Source organism: Zonotrichia leucophrys, chromosome 4 (genome assembly GCF_028769735.1).
Source record: "Zonotrichia leucophrys gambelii isolate GWCS_2022_RI chromosome 4, RI_Zleu_2.0, whole genome shotgun sequence".
Taxonomy (NCBI): domain Eukaryota; kingdom Metazoa; phylum Chordata; class Aves; order Passeriformes; family Passerellidae; genus Zonotrichia; species Zonotrichia leucophrys.
In genome coordinates, this window is record NC_088173.1 from 7,463,332 (window position 1) to 7,484,890 (window position 21,559).

At 41.7% G+C, this 21,559-nt stretch overlaps 1 protein-coding gene across 6 annotated transcripts in view; it reads right to left on the reverse strand.

Annotated features, from left to right (window-relative positions):
• TEC (tec protein tyrosine kinase) overlaps positions 1–20,853 on the reverse strand; it is a 51,774-nt gene extending 30,921 nt beyond the window's left edge. Inside the window, exon 1 of one of the 6 annotated variants that reach the window (XM_064712192.1) lies at positions 20,801–20,853. The gene's annotated coding sequence lies outside the window, so the exon portion shown is untranslated. Of the gene's footprint in view, positions 1–11,760; positions 11,788–12,166; positions 12,288–12,766; positions 12,825–12,932; positions 13,208–20,800 lie in introns of those variants that run through there. The other 5 variants (XM_064712189.1, XM_064712191.1, XM_064712195.1 and 2 more) reach the window with 5 other exon arrangements.
• Positions 20,854–21,559: the final 706 nt, after the last annotated feature.

The window sequence follows — 21,559 nt, forward strand, 5'->3', positions numbered from 1 at the left end:
ACCTCTTCATATGTCAAAAAAAAAAATCAGTGGTTTATGTTAGGATTTTAGTTGATTAGAGATTGGAAAAGTACAAGGCTGTGGTTAATTCTAAGTCTTGCACTTGTAAGATAGTGTGTCTTTAGGCTTAGTTGTAGTATGATAACAAATAGTGAAAGAGACATGAGAAAAGAAGGATGTAACTCCTAAGGAATAGGGAAGAGCTGATGTTGTAGTGCAGCCAATAGACGGTGTAAATTAAAGAATATTCATGAGCTTATTACTTGCTGTATAAGTGTCTGATGCTCTCTTCAATAAACGGAGCTTGCTGAACACTCATATTGAGTGTCTGAGTTTTCCCTGCACCCGACAAATGGCTCATCCCCGACAAACGGATCATTCTGCAACAGGTTTAAATGGAACTACAAAATAAGACAAGGCTAGGATGCATAAGTAAAAGATGATGATTGGACTGCAAATGGTGATTATTATGAATAATCTACATTTTGTTATCTCTCTTCTTCTGAAATACATACAGATATATTTTGTTGGTAATCTGTCATATTGCATTCTGGGAAAAAGGCAGAACTTTAATAAGTAATTGACTTGGATATGTTATTTAACTACTAAAGCTGACCAATTCTGTTTTATTGCCCTTCTAAAAATAAATTCGCAATCTTAAAGGTAATTGCAGAAGGAAGAATACTACCATAAACTGAACATATAAACATTGTCCAAAAAAATTAAAATTCAGTATTAACTTTCAGACCAGCTTAATGCATACAAAACTTTAAGAGTTCCCATCACACAATCTCCCACTCAAAACAATTCTACTGTTCTCAATAGTAAAAATTCTCTTTTTGTACTTAAGAAAAACATAATTATTATCCATCATATCTCTAGATCCCTAGAGTGCTGCATTACAGAGCACAAGAAGGATTCAAAGTTAACTATGATTTCAAATCTCAATACTGATAATGCTAATATATTTAATTTCTCTCTAAGTTACATTAACATGACATAAGAATCAAAAAAATCCTTTTGACAAAATTGGGGGTAAAAAATAAAAACATCAGTAAATGTCTGCTCTTGGTTGCTACACTGAATTATCTCTGCTATGAAGATTTCAGCAGATTAGAACCAGTTTCCCAGGTCACTAGATCAGCCTTTGAATCTGCATTTGCTCACAGAAACCTGCCTTATTTGGGGTTATTTCCAAGTCAATGGCTCTAGAAACATTTCTGTTTGGCTCAGGATAAGTGAACCCTCACCTATTATTCTGAAAGTTCTTTTTCAGAATAGCAATACTTCATTAAGAAGCCCGAGTAACAGCCACATCTACCCTTAACAAACCCATATATCACTACTTTTCTTCATTAGAGTTTTAGACACTTCCTGCACATTTTCCCTGCCCCACTTCCCCCCAGCCACTCCTTTGTTCCCAGACCAACCCTCAGAACACGAAGCTGTTTGCATGACACATTGTTATCTTGTTATAAACACCTGTGGGAGTTTCAGGCTGACACCCAATGTAAACTTTTCACGATGTGACTGGTGCCAAGGAATTGCCCTGTTCCCTGCCAACCATAGTTACACAATAACAAAGACAATCTAATTTGCAGAGATGCTGAAGACTCAGAATTACGGCAGAAATCAGAAAGAGTTACAGATTCTCAGCTTTTCTGAGGTCAGAAAAACATCCTCGACTTTAAGTTTCAAAATATCTGCATCAGCTCAGGTTTCCCATCTTCCCATTGTACAATTATCAATCTGTACAGCCATGAAGTCACCATACACCTCCTCAAAACAAATGAAAACCGCTGTTCAGATGAGCCTTCTAAGTCAATATTGGTCCAAATGCACAAGGTACATCTTCACTTGTACACAGAGCTTCTTATGCATGCCACCTCTGCCAGTTTTCACTGGGGAAAACTGAGCCACCAAGTGATGTGGTAAGCTCAGGTGTTGCAACACTACCCACCCCACACATCTTCTGGTTCCCACTCCCAGCTCCCAGATTGTGTCTGTTTATTGAAACAATTAGTCACTGTAAGCCAGCTGGACTGTAACACCTTCAACATTCAAAAAGTTGAAAAAAAGGTATGAAAATCCCAGCACAAATTCTAGCGAGCAGAAAAGAGAAAGTGCATCCAGTCTGACCAGAGTTCCTCTCAGCCAAATGCAACAAGTAATTGTCACTTTTTAAGGCACAAATCTTTGCACCACACATAGTCATGGAGGGGCTCACAAGACAAAAACACATTCTGAAAAACCTACTTATCACAATGATACAAAAGGAACATAGGAGGAAATATTGGTAGCTGAAAAGAAAAATGAAAGCAAGATGGAACAGTTTTCTGAGTTTCAACACCTCCTGATGGTAAAATGACCCTAGGAATTTGTGTCCTTCAGAGCAAAGTCTTAATGTTAAGCTGATGGCGATCAAGGCAGACAATCCCTCTAAGGAATAAACATCCTCAGCTTTCTGACTCGGAGTTCATACATCATGCACAACTGCTCTTTTTCAGATTTGGGACATATCAATCCAAACCCATGTCAACTCCAGATCTGGATACTTAACATTGAAAACGTACCTCCTAGGGCAGGAGACTGAAAAAAAAATTATAGAATATTCACTACTTCCATTTTTGAAAGTACCAATCAAAATGTCAGTTTTAAAAAGCCAATTGGTACCTTGTAATCCCTCCTCAAATCTGTACATTTCAGAATATTTTTCCTCCATTTTAATCAGTTCAGATCAGTTTACTGACCAAGCTCAGATTGTGCAAATGTCTGCAGTGGGGCAAGTGAAAATGCAGCCCAGAGCTCCTCTGGGTAGAGAGCAGAAACAGTGCAGAAGGAACAAGGAAAGGAGAACTCCGTACCCTTTTTTTTTCTGCTGGAGCTTCTGTTGCTTTACCATGAACTGAGTTACATGTGAACATTTACATAAGTATCCAGCACAGGCTTATTTGAATAATTACAACTCAGTGTCAGCAAGGGTTGCAAAATACACTCTTGTATTGCCTTTTTGTCCCACATCTAAGGTTGCAAATTCAAACTCAAAAAAATAAAATACAACTGTTACTAATCCCTGTTCAAAATTTCACAGAAATACATTTCTGTAAATTTCACAGAAATGCAAATACAAAAGAAATATACTTTAGCAAAAATCTGTCATAATTTTAAAAATCAAATTCGGGGGAAATACTGTAATAATATACAAAATGTATCATATCCAGAAAAAGGAGAAGTAAAAACATTAGGAAATATTTAGATTTACTTGATTTACTTTTGTCCCTCCTTTTTTTTTTTTTTTTTTAACAGCAGACTCTCAGAAACCACTTCCACCACTTCCATCTCATGCAAGTTTGGGGGTTTTTTTAACTGTGAAAAATGTAATTTGGGGGCACTAATTTCTAAGAGATTTCAAAATTATAGCCAAAGGTTTGCAAAAGCTTCGTTTCTCTTTGAAAATCAGCCAAACAACAAATGGCTAATTTTATATACACAATCAAACCCTGCAAAAATAAAATTTATATTTGCCTGTATGAAATTTATGTTTAAAAGTAAACAGGCTAAGGGGCAACTCTGTGACAACTCTGACTGGAGATTCTGAGACCATGTGATACTGCAAAATATCCTTTATTCAGCTGGAAGGTACTCATGTACACACACAGAAGGAGCATTTTATCACAATCAGAACCAGTTTCCCAAAATTTCTTGGAAACAGGCTCACTGCATTTTACAAAACACATCGTTTGTTTCCTTTTGGCATTCTAGCTTAGGTAGTTGGGGCAAGTAAAGAAAACGATGACAAGTCATGGTCCCTCTTAGAGTCAGCTGGCATTGAGGTGTTTATCACACCAAACTGGAGCATCAACCACTGCAAAAGGGAAATGCACCCCAGAGAGTACACAGAACAGCTCAGGGAGCACCAAAAGGGTTTCTTTTCCCCTTACAACGATGATTTAGTAGAACAGGCATGTCCAGGTCTCCAAGTCATTTATAAACTCAGCTGCTGCTCCTTACTGGGATTGCCTGCAAGCCACACACTCCAGTTACTAAGTTATCCTTTCACAGCTTTAGAGGGCACCTTCTTCGCAACTAAATTATTCAGGAAATTTATGAAACAAGAATTACATTATTACCATCCGTGATGAAGGAAATATGTTGACATGGGCATTTTTTACTTGAAATTATTTAGTATTAAGTTAGATTTAGCAGCACTATGAGATGCCATACAAAAGATGGACTGATCATTTTTCACTATCCTCATCAACTTCTTATATTTTTATTCATTCCTCTAGAGCTGAGTACTTCTAGTTGTTTTATTTTTCCCACAAAAAGCTTTGCAATATTTACAAATTTGCATTGACTATTTTGCCTTCAGTGTACTCAGACCAAAACTCTCTATCACTTGTAACATTCTCTGCTGCAAGACAATAAAGCTGAAAATTAGTCTGGGACATGGGAGAGCAAGGCACAAAAAAAAAGACTTTGAAACTTCAGTGTTTGATATTAACCCTTAAAAGGGAGACAGCAGATTTTCCTAGGTCCAGACTTTGTAACTCAGGTTTATTTTTATTCTAAATACCATGTATAAAGCAAAGTGAAAATAGCAAACAATTTTCCACTGTCATCCAGCAGGTTTTGCCCTCTGTGGTGCTATCACCAGGACTTCAGGATGCTGCAAGGTTTGACTGTAGCTGGCACAATGAGGCAGAGCATAAAGAGAGTTGCTTAATTCACTTGTGCAGCATAAAGGTCTGGTGAAGAATATTGGCTTGGTTTACCTGTACAAATATAACTGACCCTCACCTGGCAGAGAAAAGGTAAAAGATAAAGTAAGAACAGGAAGGGAAGGACAGGTTCTGGACTGGGAAGAGGCATGAGGTGTACTGGTCCCTTTCACATGGTTGTGTACCTTTGAAAGGAAACAATCTGCTTTATTCTGGCAAGTGTTTCCAAAATAAGCTTAAAGAGGGATGTGGAAGAGCTAACTCCAAACTGGCCTGGCATTGGTTTGGAGGAGCAGAAGCACCTCAAGAGCAGAGTGTATTTGCTTCACTTCCACACAGGCCAAGGCTACCCCGCCACCATCACCCCACTGGCCGGACACTCAGCAAAGCTGAGTGCTGCCTCGGCTTTTTCCAAAAATCCCCCACTGATGAGAAGGGAAGAGAAACAGTAACACCCACTTTCTAAAGAAACAGGCAAAGATGAGATTTGGCAATGAAACAGAAAAATAAATGGGTGATGCTTGTGCAAAAGATTTTCCTACTTCTCCAGGAAGCTGAAGGTTTAGAGGGGTGGAAAAATAAAAGCACTATTAAATCAGAGGTTGAACCTAACTCTGTTAAGGAATCCTAAAGCTCACTGTCAAGTAGGACAATTGCTTTTGTACACAAAACTGCAAGTATGAGAAAAACAAATCAAATCTATAGGAAAGAAAAATATAAAAAGAAAATAGGTCAACAGTGCCTGAGGGTATCCTTCTTTCCAACTACCACAAAGGAGTCAGCTTAATTAACTTTCTTCACAATTTGAACTTGTCTTCTCAAATGTTATACAATCTCAGATAAGCATGTGATAGATTATACAAAAACAAGCTCAATTTATTTCAGCTGTTTTGACATGGTCTAACTAAGATACTGAAATACATACAAATTATGACTGTCTTTATGCACAGGGAATGACTAATACTTCCTGAGTTATTTCTCTTTCCAAACATTCCAAGATCTTTTTTCCCTAAACAACTGCTTGTTGTCCACCTACTAAAGAACTGCTTGATCTCCACATGCTAGACTCTGTGGAAGCTACACAGTAAGAAATGCTTCAACAAACATGAGAACTTTTGCTGAAGACAAAGCTGAGAAGCTGACTCAGATGATGAACTACTGGCCCATCCCACATGTCGACCAATGGATGTATTTACCTTCAAAGTAATTATTTTGAGGTAGTATTATAAGGTCAGTCGATAAATGTTGCCTTTTCACACCTACTGAGCAACTGACTAGTCCCACCCGACAGGGCTCAGTAGGTGTGAAAAAGCAACATTTATCTATATCTAAATAATATGTCTAAAGTTACAGGTCAGAACTGCCTTCTGTGCAGGAAAAAACCAAGGCAGTGAGTGGGGAACAGAAAATATCCAAGTTCCATGTGTCACCTTTTCCCCATGTTGTTTTCACTAGGACACATCCCCTCTGCTACAAAACAAGCGCAGGAGATGGAACACAAAATGAACAACCATTTACATTTCAGCTGAGATGGTGTTCTGCCCTTCCCCTGCGTGGCAAAGCAGTGGTGTTGGCAAGGTCAGCCTGCTTATCTTGTGATTCCAGACTCTCTTACCCTGATATGCTGGATAGGTGTGCTTATTTTGGCTGGGGTAGAGTTAACTTTCTTCACAGTGGCTAATATGGAGCTGTGTTTTGAAACTGTGCTGATCACAGTGCTGATAATATAGAGATGGCTTTGTTATTGCTGGGCAGTGCTTGCACAGAGCCAGGACCTTTTCTGCTTCTTGTACTGCCACACTGGCAAGGAGACTGGGGATGCAAGGGAAATTAGGAGAAGACACAGCAGGGACAGGTGACTCAAATGACCAAAGGGATTATCCACACCAATGACATCACCTCTGTATACAAAGTGGGGGGAAGAAGGAGGAAGGGAAGACATTTGGAGCTATGGCATTTGTCTTCCCAAGAAACTGCTTTGCATGATGTAGACCAGCTTTCCTGGGAATGGCTGGACACCTGCCTACCCACAGGAAGTGGTGAAAGAAACCCTTGCTTTTACTTGCATTTCAGCTACTTGCTAATAAAGTCTCCCTACACAGGACTGAAAAGCCAGGCTGTGACCTTGAAGAATTTCTTCTTCACATAGAGTGCACCCTAAGCAACAAGGAATACCAAAGAACTTCAGCTTCATTCATGTCAATATATAAGTATTAATTCAAGGGAAAAGTTTCTCACTGAATCTGAAAACAAACACAACTGACACACGGCTGTGGTCGTGTGTTTTCCCTTTCCTCTGGTTAATGCAAGGTAGTGAGCATCTCTAGCAAAGCAGCTTGTTATCTCTGCTCTCCTTGATATCAGATCTCAGATGCATTGAGGTGTTTCAACTGTTGCAAGTTAAACAGGGAATTGGACTTGCACTTGTGAGGAGTCACAAGACATTTATGGTATTAAGGAACAGCATTCAGCTCAAACTCTTTGAGACATCATGCAACACAGTCATTAATGCTTCACAGTACCTTACTGCACTCTGCTTATCCATGGTGAGACACAAGGATATTGGAGAATCAACCAAACATCATCACAACATGGGCTACCATAATCCAGTCCCATTGAGGCCAAAATTACAAGAAGTAAAGCTAAGGCACTGCAAAGGTAAGATTTATAGTTAGGTCTCAGCTTTTCATGGGGAGTGCCTGCATCACATTGACTTTCAGAGTTAGCTTCAGGTTAAGAGATCCAGAAAAGTAACTAAACCAAATTGAGGGAATTTTGCTGCTTGCCCATGACTTTTACTTTTACTTTTCCCTCAGAAAGTTGCAATCCCGTTCATGGTTGGAGAGAGTGCCTTGGTGGGAAGAGAAAGCTGCTGTGGTGGCAAAGAGGCTGCCTGCACAGAGCGATGGCCTCCTCCCACTGCTCTCACACTCCACAGCCTTTCACCGTGCCATTCTCCCAAACTCCCTGCTATAAAACAGACCCTCACAGTTCATCTGACACTCTGGAGCTGTAAATATGTCTGCTTCCAACAACCGAACCTGCTATATTCAACCACTGAGGAGGACTGATTGCCAGCCGGCAGCTCTGAGGAGGAGGATGGTCCTCATGGCTGACCACAACAAAGCAAACTGAAACAGTCCAACCAGCCATGGGCTGAATGAAACAGCAAAATCACATGTGGCTACAGAATTAAACACGTAACAGATTAGGTGTAAGCAAGGAGAATTCAAGTTGCAATAGCAGTTTTGAACCAGCCACTCTTAATACTGGAGTGTTAGATCTCTTCATGTTAAAAAAAATATTATTTTAAGCATCTTTTGGATATTTTTTGGTAGAAATTTTAATTTCAAAAGATCCCAAAGTATATGTAAAATTATCAGTTTAGGAGATCTCTTCTGGGACAGAAAAGGGCCCATTCAGCTCAACTTACTTTGCACATCCCTTGAACTGGGTCACACAATTCAAAGCAGGAGAGTCCCCCCTCTTCTCCTCCTGCCATAGCACTGGAGACCACTGATGTGGCCTGCCACTTCAGCTGGGAAGAGATGCTCAGAATAAGAGTGGGGAGGCAGGGAAAACACAGTTATTTTTTCTGCCAGGATATGGAGCTTGCCCTGTGATATAAGACATCCTGTAATTCACAGGACAAGTAGCAACCTTGAATATATTAATATATATATATATGAATATATACATATATATGAAGATCGATATATATATGAATATATATATATATGAAGAGATATATATATATATATATAAAGATAGATAGATAGATAGATAGATAGATAGATAGATTCAACTTAATTATAATTATCTCACCTACCCAGTAAACTAGCACAGTGAATCTGACAAGATTTGTTCACAGGGCTGCCTAGGACAGATATACAATGTTTAACTAAAATGAAGGAGCAGATATCACCTGGGTCTGATGGTGAGTTATGTGGCTATCCTGTGGAGGGAAAAAAAAAAAACAAAGACAACAAAGAGAACCTTTTTTTGTTTCATAAACATAAATGGCCAGGAGTTTGTCCCAGATTAGTGTACAGTGCACACTCTGGAAGTGCCCCTAGAAGGGCAGGGTCCCAGTGTTGTGGCCAGATCCTCTTTCAGAAGGAAGAATCCTGCTTCCTTTACTACCCAAAGCCATGCTTTTCTGCCCTACATTCAATTGAAAAGAAGGCCTAGATCTTACAAGTTAATCAGATCACAGCTTGCAATAGGCACAAGGCTGAACAAAACCCCTCCTCACAGGAAACTCAGCTGTGACCTACTTGAGCCTACATGAAGCTGTACCCTATGTGTGGCAAAGTGGCACCCATTCACATATCTGCTGATAAGAGAAATGGAAATGAGAAAAAGCAGGAGTGCCAAGAAAGCCTTTGCTCAGGTCCCACATGCCTCAGCACACTACTTTTTTTTTTTTTTCCTTTTTTCCTGCATTTGTTTAATGTTGCACAGGATTTTTACCTTAAGAGCTGAAAGAGAGTAACCCAGTTGGCAGCTTGGTGCTTTGCTTCAGCAGAGGAGCTGTGACTGCTAGCATGGCCAAACACTTCTCCTTCCCCTCACCAAAACCTGAGTCCCACAGCTGATGGGAAACAGCTCTTGTACATCAGCTGTTGGCCAGGCTCAGACTCTCCTGGAGCAACTCCTCTCTCTGCTCCTGAAAACCCTGTCTCCTGCTCACACACAAAGGCAGGACCACACCACACTAAGCATGAGCTTTACTGAACTGCCCAGAATACAGGACAGCCATGCAACCAAGAGGTGTCTTTTCAGCAATATCATTTCCTCCTAAATGTTTGGGTATTGACCAAACCCAAGACAACTTCTAGGTGATGTCGTTCTTCCTAAGAAAGGTAAACCCTGCCCATGATGGACAGACCTACTCTCAGGAGACTTCTGTAATTCTTCCCAAGATTTCACGACCCCATCTGAACACAGTGGTCACTTCACAGTACTTGTAAGAAATGTCTCTCTCTCCATCCCACCTCCATGCCCAGGAAATACAGAAAGATGCTCCCCTCCCCACAAAGCACCTTCTGCAATGAGACTGTTGTCACACTGGTATGTACTGCCTGTCTATTTTTCAAGGTTTTAGCTCACATGTTGTTTTCCCTGACTCTGAATCATAGCCCATGGGGCTGAGCCAGGCCAGGGGATGACTGAGAACTGCCAGAGCTGTAATGGCCACAGGGCAGTGCTCAGTTCCCCAGTTCCTCTTCTGCCACACCAGACAAAGAGCAGACGTGTCCACCCAAACACTTGTTTCCTTCACTTGCACACTGTTTTCTTTCCTAATGCTTTTTCCTTTAGAAAATACACTTAAAAAAACAGACCAGAAGCAGGAGAGCAGAATGCTCCTCTGCCTGAGGGCTGGCAGAGCAAACCAGTGATTTGCTGCTAGAAGTAAACTGCTCTATTAACAAAAATACATTTCTTGAGACCTGGCTGACCATTTGCTAAAACACTGGTGCAATTTCATGGGTTTCTGGAGAGTTGTGTCCCACTATATCAGTAATACCTCTAATGCCTAGTGCTGCCATGAAGTCCTGGCCAGAATTAGAGTAAATTGGGCTGATCCCTCTGCAGTAAGGAGCAGCCGGTGTAGCGAGAGTCTTTCCCTTGCACTTTGCATAATGGGTATCAGCAGGTCATTTAATGAACTTCATCACTCTAATTTCCATGGTGCAGCAACTGACTGACCATTGCCAACACTTTCCAGACAAGGTCCCGGTAATTCTGAGCAAATAGATGCATCTAGATAATAATAAAAATATATGTAGCACAAAAAATATATGATACATGTCCTTCAGGAGCACATATGTAATTAGAAATATAAAAGGTCCACCACCTCAGGCTTTCTTCATTATGCCAACCTGTACTCCACTATGTTTGAGTACTGTTTTCCATATTTTTCAGTTTTTATAGTTCCTTATATTATTTCTGCAAGAGAGTCATTGTAGACTGCTACAACCGATCCTTTGCCATGCACAAATCTTCCTTTTCCAAAGAATAGTTCCAGGTTCGGCAGCAAGAAGGTAATAGGTTACTGAAAAAAAGTCAAACTAATCAAAAGTAAAAAAACATCTTGGACATCAATGGTTAACAAAGGCTAAAGACTGTTTTCCATGACCTTTGCATTGACAGCAGGCAGCACAGACTTCTATTGTCTAAGAAACAGAAAATGTTTTGCATATTTGAGGTATAAATATTTGTATGAAACTTACACTATTCTGCACCTTATCTTGGGCATCCAGTTTATAAGCTAACACAACACAGAGGTAATCAAATATACAAGTTGCACCTATATTTGGTGAGGGGAAGACTTTTCTTGATGCTTCCAAGTAATTCTATTAAATTAACCAGTTCTCAATTATTTTAACTTCATTACAGGTTATCACATATGGTGTTTCTGAATACAATGTTGTTTCGGGGCAAGATAAAAAAATACGGAACTAATATTGTTTTATCAGCTCTATTATTTTTCTCTCTTTCTATCTACTGTAAACAGCCTAAACACTACAATGCCAAATCCACAATGCCTACAGCTAAGCATTAAAATGTGATTTAACTTAGGACATAGTTCAAACCACCTCATAGTAAATGGTTTTAAAATATTTCAAAGACTGTAAAAAGCCTAGATTAACATTAAAAATATGTGGTATTCCTACAAATTTAGAAGGGTTAATAAAAGCAGGGCTGGCAGTTGATAACCAGAGTTCCTTCAAGACAGAGGTGTAACTGCCAGTATGGTTTTGATTTGCGCACCTATGAGATTATCTTATCAAAACAAAAAACATGCCAAATATAATCATGCTGCTCTGCTTTCAGTGGTTTCAGCAGGCAAGCTCACATAGAAATCAACCATTTGGTTCAAAATAATCATAATATTAATTTAGAAATTTAGAGGAACATATAAGGCACCCTTTCAATAAGAACTAAGTGCAGAGATAAATGTGATCATTTCATGATAAAATGTATCTCACAACAAATAAAACATAAATAAACCTCAGAGAAACATAAAGAATACCAGAGGAGAGTCTGATAGTAAATGGGCCCTTTCCTGCTGCAGTCCCCTTACAAACCATAACCACCAAATGACTGTAAGCAACTCCCTGTCCAGGAGCTACCTACCCACACACAAGAGCAGTACCCAGCAAACAAGACCAGGACACCTGAAGGGCCTCCTCTGCACAGCTGAAATGATCTGAGCAGCACAGCTGGTGTGCCAGAAGGAAAGAAAAGCACGTGCTTTCTGATAGCTCAAAATACTTTAAACATTTATGCAACAGCAATAAGTAATAACCCATCTTCCAGTCTCTGAAGAGTTCTGAGAAACTGAACAAAACATCATCCTCTATCAAAGGTGAGACAGTCAGAATATCAGAAACATGTACGCTAAAATGAAAACAAAAGCTCCAGTAGCAGGTACTCACAAGACAGCTTTTTGCCTGCATTTCTACTACAGTCAGTTTTTCCATCTATAAAACCAATATGTACTTGACTCAAAAAACAACCCTGAGTATTTCAGATCAGCATCTGTCATTTCAAGCAAGGAGCTCACTGCCATTCCGGTACTAAAACTTCAGTTTACAGCACAAATAATTGCCCGTTCCAACTTTTAAGGGTGCAGAAAGGAAGCCTGTGGAAAAGCACCACGCGAGTCTCGTCACCCACTGAACAAGCAGCAGGTGTGCTGTATCCCAGCACAAGGCTATGTAAGAGTATGCACTGCCAACAAAAGGTAACTCCATGTGGGACAGAAAGCAGGAGGAATTATTAGGATAACTGAACTCAACAGAAGGCAATTCTTCCCACGAGACGAGGCAAAACAGTCTCAGCAAAGCACACTGGTTGCATGGAGCTAAGACTCAGAGAAGAAAGTCACATAAAGAAATACTCATCAGTGTTGCCTTTCAAATGTACTTGGCAGCCTGGACCACAGCCCCTTTATATATCACGCAGTTAGAGCAATTTTAAGCAAAGGTTTCAAAGCCGGCTTTTGTCACCGCTCCCGATTAGGGCTGCTGTGACACCTGCGCTCCGAGGCAGCAGCCCCTCGGCCCCGGCAGTGCCGCACGCTCTGGGGCTGGCAGCGGCGGCAGGGGGGCTCCGTGTGCCGGCACCCGGCAGGGCTCCGCGGCTGTCGGCGCTGGGACCCCCCCGCTCCCTCAGCGGGCCGGCACCCCCGCCTCGCCTCACCTGCCCTACCTGCGTGTCCCGGCCGCCGTCGCGGAAGGAGTCCGGGCGCCGGCGGCGTGGAGGGCGGCGGAAGGAGGGAGGGAGGAAGGGAGAGAGGCACCGCACTGCCTCGCTCCGGCACGGGAAGGCGGCACCTCCTCCTCCTCCCGCCGAGCGCGGCTCCCCGCGGAGGAAGCAGCGGGGGCAACCCGGGGCGGCCGCGCTTGTCTGGGCGCCCGGGGCGGGTGCGGCGCTGCGAGAGGCTGGGCTGAACTGAGGTGTCCCACGCCCACCAAATCTCGTTGGGAGCTCCCTCGAATCCCGTCCGAGAAGTGTAAGAAAAAGGCAAATTACGTAATTCGGAGCAAGTTGCAAACGCTCCCTCAAAATCTATGTTCTTGGCACCAGCTGGCTGTAAACTGTGTGAAAGCTATGCTTTGACTACAGCATTTCTCTTACCAAACCACGGGGAGAAGGAGTGCTCGCAGGGCTCCGGGCTGGGCCGTGCGGTGGCGGTGGGCACAGCATTCCCCCATCCCCAATGGGCTGTGCACCCGAGGCTGCTCCTCTTCAATGCCCATCGCAGATCTGCTCGTGTCCCAGTGACCCCGGGGTTCAGTGCCTTCCTTCGTAATTAACCATGCCAACAGTCACATCCAGCCACCTCAAACCCACAGCCAGAATAACTGAAGCAGCTTTTGTGCACCTCAGGTGCCTCTGCTGAACTTCGGAGTTCAGGGTGTGTACTGAAATGGCACGTAGGCTCTTTTCTTTACCTCCTTACCCTCTTAGCCCAGTCTGACCTACAGAAACTGTCACTGCAAAACCACATTGAAAGAAAAAGATCTTGTAAAGTTCAATGGAAATACGTCTCTCACATTTCAGTCAGCCTAGAGGAAAGCAAGCAGGGTCTATGCCGTTTACAAGAGAATTGTTTTGTTGTGATTAGTGTGTAATAGCTGTATCAACACAGATGTCTTTCTGTTCAGCTCAGAGGAAATGACTTACCGAGCCTTTGTTTTCACTTGAGGGATTTCCTCCAACTTACTTTGGCCCTGTGTCCATGTCGCCCATGCCTGTCACACTACTGCTGAGACCTGGGAGTCACAGGGCTGAATGCCTGGTGTGTGGGGCCTGTTTTAAATAAATGGGCAGTCTCCTTGCAGCCACTTTATGATGACTAGTACCACCAGCCCATGTCACCACTCCCACTTCCCTCCACATCCACGCAGTTGTGGTAGCACACACTCAGGCATCCATTCAGACACCTTTACCCACTGCCACTGATGTGGTCAGTTTTGCAAACAGGCAACTGTTGCTTCATTTTTTAAGCAATGGCAGCTATACCTTTCCTCACCCCCTCTGCTGCTGTTGTGGCACAGGGAAAGGGCAATAAAACCAAAAAGTTGCTTAAAGGAGGAACTTGAAATAGCTTTGCCCTATATGGTGCCCTTTTTGAGCTCTAGAAAGAAGTGACATCTAGCAGAGAACTTGATTATGTGTTATGCTACACTATGACTTAACTAGCAGCAGCTACCTTACTACTGAGGCTTCACTCCAGAGCTGCAGCAGAAGCAAAGGGACAGCAGGGCACATCCCTGTGGTTCAAAGCATTTGGCTATTTCCATGCTGAAGTTGTTCTTACAACTATTGATCAGGGGTTAACTACTTTGATCTTGATCAGCCAAGAGACAGAGCATTTGTGGTGGACTTGTGGAACACAAACTTGCTTGCAAACTTTATGGAGTTTGCAGTTCTCAGTTCCCTTTCCGTGTTTTTTCTACCACAATAGGAGACAAAAGACATAATCAGGATGGTGGAATCAAAGCAACTACAGGATGCCACTGCTTCTCAGGATTTTGCTCTACTACTAACAAAAGAGTAATGGTGAAGAGTCCTTGTGGCGAAGTCTCAAGGAGAAAGTCTCCACTTTGGGAAAGACTGAGACTAATGAAATTTCACATAAAGTACCAAGGAGAGAAAGGCAAATACACAGGTTTGATGGCAACTTTAATAGACCACCTTTTCCAGCAGTTTTTCACCTACTGATGCTTCAGCATCTCATGGTTCATGCCTATTTTCTCATTGAAGCCAGTGTTGCTCTTTTGGGTGTGCTCTTGTGTTCAAAAAGCCACTCTAATATTTCTGGTCAGTTCCTTGATCACAGAGAGGCTCTTTTTCTTTTTCCTTTACATGCCTGTGAAATCCTCTTTGTCCCTTAATTTCTCAGAGGATTCTGTCAATTTAGTCACTGAGCATTTCCTTTGTTTATAACTCTTCCCTCGCTTGCTGTGGGCAGAGATAACATTCTTAAGAGGGAATCCTGTGAATGAGAGAAAAAATTCAGTCATTCTTCATTATCTGGTTTTCCTATCAGCAAATGTGCTGGTTTTCCTTTCTCCGTAGCTTTGGCCCAGTCGGATGTAGTCTGCCTGGACTTCAGCAAAGCCTTTGATACTGTCTCCCACAGCATCCTCTAGGAAAAGTAGGCAACTGATGGCTTGGATGGGTGCACTCTGTCAAAAACTGTATGGACAGCTGGACCCAGAGAGTGAATGGTGCCACATCCAGCTGGTGGCAGTCCTTAGTGGTGTTTGCCAGGGCTCAGTACTGGGCCCAGTCCTGTTCCATATCTTTGTCAGTAATCTGGATGAGGGAATCAAGTGCATCCTCAGCACACTCATGGATGACACCAGGCTAGGCGGCAGTTGATCTGCTGGAGGTCAGGAAGGCTCTGCAGAGGGATCTGGACAGGCTGGATCCATGGGCTAAGACCAGTAGTGTGAGGTTCAACAAGGCAAGTGCTGGGTCCAGCACCTGGGTCACAACAACCCCGTGCAGTGCTACAGGCTGGAGGAAGAGTGTCAGGAAAGCTGCCCAGCAGAAAAGGACCTGGGGGTGCTGGTGACAGGGGCTGAACATGAGCCAGCTGTGCACAGGTGGCCAAGCAGGCCAATGGCACCCTGGCCTGTGTCAGCAACAGTGTGGCCAGCAGGAGCAGGGCAGGGATTGTCCCCCTGTACTGGTGAGGCTGCACCTCAAATCCTGTGTCAGTTCTGAGCCCCTACCTACAAGAAGGACATTAAGGTGCTGCAGTGAGTCCAGAGAAGGGCAATGGGGCTGGTGAAGGGTCTGGAGCACAAGCACTATGAGGAGTGGCTGAGGGAGCTGGGGGTGCCTAGCCTGGAGAAAAGGAGGCTCAGGGTGGACCTTATTGCCCCCTACAGCTACCTGGAAGGAGGTTGGAGTTGGGTAGGGATTAGTTTTTTCTCCCATGTAACAAGTGGCAGGATGAGAGGACATAGGCTCAAGTTATGCCAGAGGAGGTTCAGGCTGGACATTAGGAGGAATTTTATCACTGAAAGGGTGTAGGTTATTGGAATGGGTTGTCCATGTAGGAGGTGGAGTCATCATCCCTGGAGATGCTCAAGAAATGACTGTTTCTGGCACTTGATGCCATGGTCTAATCAATGAGGTGATGATTGGTCAAAGATTGAACCTGATGATCTCAGAGGTGTTTTCCAACCTAAATGATTCTGTGATTCTTTGATTTACAAGATATCGTAGTCACAACAGGAAGGTACAGTTGAAATACTAAGGAGTTTTGAAAGCACTCTAGAATACAGGGAATCTGGGGTTTTACCCACAGCTTTAGAATATTATAGCATTTTTCATTGTGAACATAGCTTGTACACAGATCTTTCATGTTGTGCTGGGCAATGTGCACAAACAAAACATACAACCACATAACATTTGTTTTGTTATGTAGTTATAATCTAGATTTATGGAACAGCAATTACCCATATGTATCACTTGTCCTTTCCTTGATCACCATCTCCTCTGAAAAGTCCCCTCTAGGAACTTCCCTTTCTGGCCTAGGAAGCCAGTGTTTCCAAGTGGGAGGATGTAGCTGCTGCTGCTGGATGGCTGGGAAGGGGCAGGCCCTGACCTACTGTGGTGATAACCTTGCTGGTCTAGCTGGGATTAATTTTCTTGGGGATGCAGGGTGATTTTCACCATGGTAACCTTTTATCCTTTCAGTGTGAACTGTTGTCAGTTGATGCCAGATTTTCCTTTGGCGTGCAGCTGTGTCACCTGACATTTTGCGATTTTCATATCCACAGTCTAGCAGGACTCATAAATGAATGCTAACTCCATGTAGGAAAAAGAAACTGGGGAAATAGTTTATCAAACAGTGAGGTTATTGATATGCCAGGATAAAACCCACAAGACTTTGCAAGGAACTCTAATATAGTTACTGATTTAATGAACAAAAGGTTAAAGAAGCATGTATCAGGCTAAATTAGCCTTCAAAAATCCATAGACCTCTCTAAAGCTACCAGACCCATAAACTTGCAGAGTCTGAGAAATTTCTTTAGTAAGTGGTGGGCCTGCTTGACCACAATGTTTGGTAAAATCACACAACCACACACATTTGTCAACCCCTTCTTTCCTCTTTCTCTGTGCTATGGTGTACTGCTGCAGTGCAACTTGCCACAAACAAAGGAGTTAGTTATTAAAAACAGGGCCCTGTCTTCAGCACAGTGCAGCCTGATTTGAGTGGTGGCTTGATGTGCTAATGTAATAGCATGACAGGAAAGTAACATGAATATATAACATGGAAGGGAATGTAGAGTCTTCATTTAGTTGCACATTTCACCTGACATCCAGGGTCAGAACAGTAGTGCTAAGGAGTACTTTGAAATTCTCTGCCAGTCCTGATACAAAGAACAACTGTCTAAAAAGACAAGGATGTGGATTAGTATGCTGGGTTGCTCAGCTCTGGTGATTGTCAGCTTGTGCTCTCTGAGTCTCTAGATACCTGTCAGAGGACCCCTAGGAGGTAACCAAGAAGGACCACAGTAGGATTCACTCTCCAAGGATCTTTAGATCTGAAAACTACTGCCCTGCCAGATAATGTAGTCAGTGTGGACTGTCTGAAGCACGCAGCTACCAGGAGCTGTGGGCAAAAACTGTCTAGGTGACACTGCAGGGCAGCCTCAGACACTGTGATAGCATCATATGTGGCTTAGCACGTGCTGCTGCTAAGGAAACACTAAGTCTGCTTGAAGAGGCAACTCTTAGATTTCAAAAGCAAGTTTAGCCTTTAGATATGGGTGGCAAAGCAAAATGTAACCGATTAATATGGGTGCTCAGTGAACAGAATCTGAGCTCATCAAAACTGGGATTTCACATCTGGCTTTAGGGGAGTTACACCAAGTTTACAGGGAAAATGCTGAAAGGAAATGTTGTGTCAAGATGTGATCTGTTGAACTGGAATATACTATGGAAAAGTAGGTGTCAATGCATAATTTTGGCTTGTATATAAAGTATTATGTAAGACTGAGTAAGGTTAGAAAGCAAAGCAAAAATGCAAACAATTTTTCTCTCTCAAGAGAAAAGAATATTTTATCTCCATTTCTGAGAGGTTTTTATCACTGTATATATAACCATGCTATACTGATTTAATTATAAGAAGCAGCTGAACCACATTGATTAGAAGCCTATCATGCCAAATCCCCAAGAGAAGGTCAGATTCTGATTGTGATATTATTATAGCTGTGTTCCTAGTTAAATTATTCTGAATTTACACGTAGGTCAGACTGTGGTTTTGATTATGGAGCTTTAGTGTATTTGGCATTCCCTAACACAATTGCAAAATAAAATGAACCATGCATCCAGTTGACAATAAAAGTTCACTTCAACACATGGAATCAGTAGTATGGCAGCAGCCTTCAGTCCAAGCATTTTGCCACATGACCCTAATTTCTGCCCTTATCAGGCTGGCATCCCAGTGATGACAATTCAGAGTAGATAATCACATACATGACCTTACTATTATTTTAGAGTGAATTTGACATTCTACACTCCCTCTAAAACCCATTTTCCAGCCTTCATTGACAGACACTAATGTTACAAACTTTCAAAACAGCTGCAGCAAGTAACATTTGTTTTGTTATTAAAGAATTTGCAACTTCATGTTAGAAAGTTTTATTTAACTGATGATCACTTTTCAAGTTATATTTACTGATTAAATGAAGTAGGGACATAAAATGTAATTTTTTTTTCTAATTCAACCCCTGTGAATGTGCATTGCTGTGAACAAAGCTGAGTGAAGATGAATGTTGCATCCTTTGCAATGCCATGTCTAAAGCTATGGTCTTGCTGAAAAAATTGCCTTCATTGTTCCTAAAAGCTCTTAATATTGAAGTATAGGAAGAGTTAGAGACCCTCAAGTGTCATAAAGAGGGAATTTCCACTTCATACTTCATTGTTGCTTCCTTGCAACCTCCTGAAGCTGCACTCCGGCATTCTAGCAATTTTTCAAGTCCAACATGGTCTGCAAATATGGTGTTTAACAGGTGTGTGTGTGTGCATGTATGAGCATAGACATACACACGTGTGGTTGCTCACACACTATTTGCTGTACATCTAACGAAAGACAAGTTAAAACAACACAATATGGTTCATCACTTTGAAATATGGCAATGTGAACAGATCATAACCTGAGTCTTCCCAAATCAATACCCCTCTCTGCTTCATTGGACTTTGTCATAAATCCAGTATTTTCAGAGAACTATTTAGCTGTCACTTATTTCTTTGGAAAAAAAAATTAATCGTCAAGAGCATTAAAAGCTTTGGGTTTTTTAAATAATAATTATATTCCTTGGACAAACCTTAATGTTTTTCTCAAAATTTTCTTGCCAAAATGCTTATGAGAAAGGAAGAAGTCTTTAAGTCTCTTGCCTCATGTGTTTCTTTGTTCTAATAGCCAGGCCTGTCACTAGTAGGAGATGCCTGTGCCATGACTGAGAGTGGGCTGACACATTGCTATCTACCCTCACATTTGGCTTGCAAACAATACCAGGAACTGAGCCCATAGAAAATATCTCACTCTCACCAGCCTGCCACATTGTTTGAGCTGGGAAATTGAGACAAACTGCTACATTCTCAGTTAAAAATAAGAGGCCTTTGAATTTTCCCTCTACTCTGAACTTTCCACTAAGGGTTGACTTTTGTCATTTTGGCACATCATCTGAGGTCTGAATATAGCTACCTTTTTTGTAGGGCTTTCTATACTTAAAGATTTGTGCAGCAGTGGAACAGGTTCAAACCTGTTAACAGAGGAAGTGCAAAATGTGTCCTACTGAACCAGACACCAGCATCCTACTGTGCCCCGATGTGCAGGTTTGGTTGTGGTGGGGGTAAGATGTCTTAGCCCAAGACAGTTCCCTTCTCCTGGAGAAAGCCTAAATGTGGCTCATATTTAGCCCTAGAGCACCACTGACGTCAGCCACACTTGGGCTGAATCTGTCCCATATATTCTTTTGATTTTGCATCCTCCATCAATCCCTCATGATGAGTGACTCAGCCTTTCCACCAAGGAACAAAGGCATTTATAAGGTTACAGCTCATTCCAAAGACTGTTTCAAGATGAAAATGATAAAATAAGTTAAACTGCATGTGTACAAAGTACAATACTGCAAGGAGCCAGGGATTTTTACAAAGAATACATACAGTAGGTAACTTCTAATAAAATGTACATGTTCTGCTGTGCTTATTATTGTCAAGCCCTCAATAAACAGATTTTCTGTGATGGTAACTACATGTTCAAATATTATTTCTCCTTTTTAATTTTGAGAGAGAAATATAATTGTTTAAAAGTATTAAAAATTTTATATTCTAGTGGCAGCGAGGTAGAATATTTCTACTGCTATTTTACTTATATTCTAATACCTCAGCTTAACATTTTGATTGAAATCAAATACATATATATACACAGAGAAATACATCAGTGAACACTTGCAACATGGTATGTGTACTGACACTCATAATTATTACATGCATTATCAAAACCCAACACTAAATATTGCATTTTTGCAACTTACCTGAATTACAAAGGCACCTGAGGGATCCCGATGCTACAAGCTTTTAATTCCCACTGAAAATAGGAATAAATGGGGAGTATAAGATCAGGTTTTGGTTACAGCACACCATCAATGCATGGCTTATTAATGTATTGTTTGCACTGGGAATGTTCAGACTGTGTAGAACTGCAACTTGAATGTGGAGGAAGCTGGAAAACCTGCTCATGAGGCACTGTTCTTTGACTTGCATAGTTCTTCCTCCCCAGTGTTTACCTTGTTGATGTCTAAAACCACATCTGGTTGAGCCCAACAAGACACCTCCTGACCTATACTTAAGGTATCACCATTTCCTTAGTCATTTTAAGGTTCTATCTCCTAAACTTCTCAGAGTATTTTTATGTTTCTTAACTGTGACATGTTCTGAGTAATCTCCATAAGGTCTCAGCTTAAACAGTTTCAAAAATACTTCAAGCCAGGCTTTTCTCTTTGTTTTTATTCAGCAGCTGATAAATCTGTAGTTACTGAAGAAATGCCTCCTACACTTATAAGTACCTTGCCTTTGTTGCCTTAGACTTCTGTTAATTAAGACTTTGTTTTATGGCAGTTCAGTCCAGATACTTTATTTTGGTCACAAGTGTATTTTATTAATTAGTTCTTGTCTTTGGACATAACCATTAACAGAAATAATAAATGCACCAGTCTCTAATCCAGTTACATAAACCATCCCCTATAGCCAGGGTAGTTTCCTTGAAGTACAGTAATTGCTGTTGCTCTTTGGCT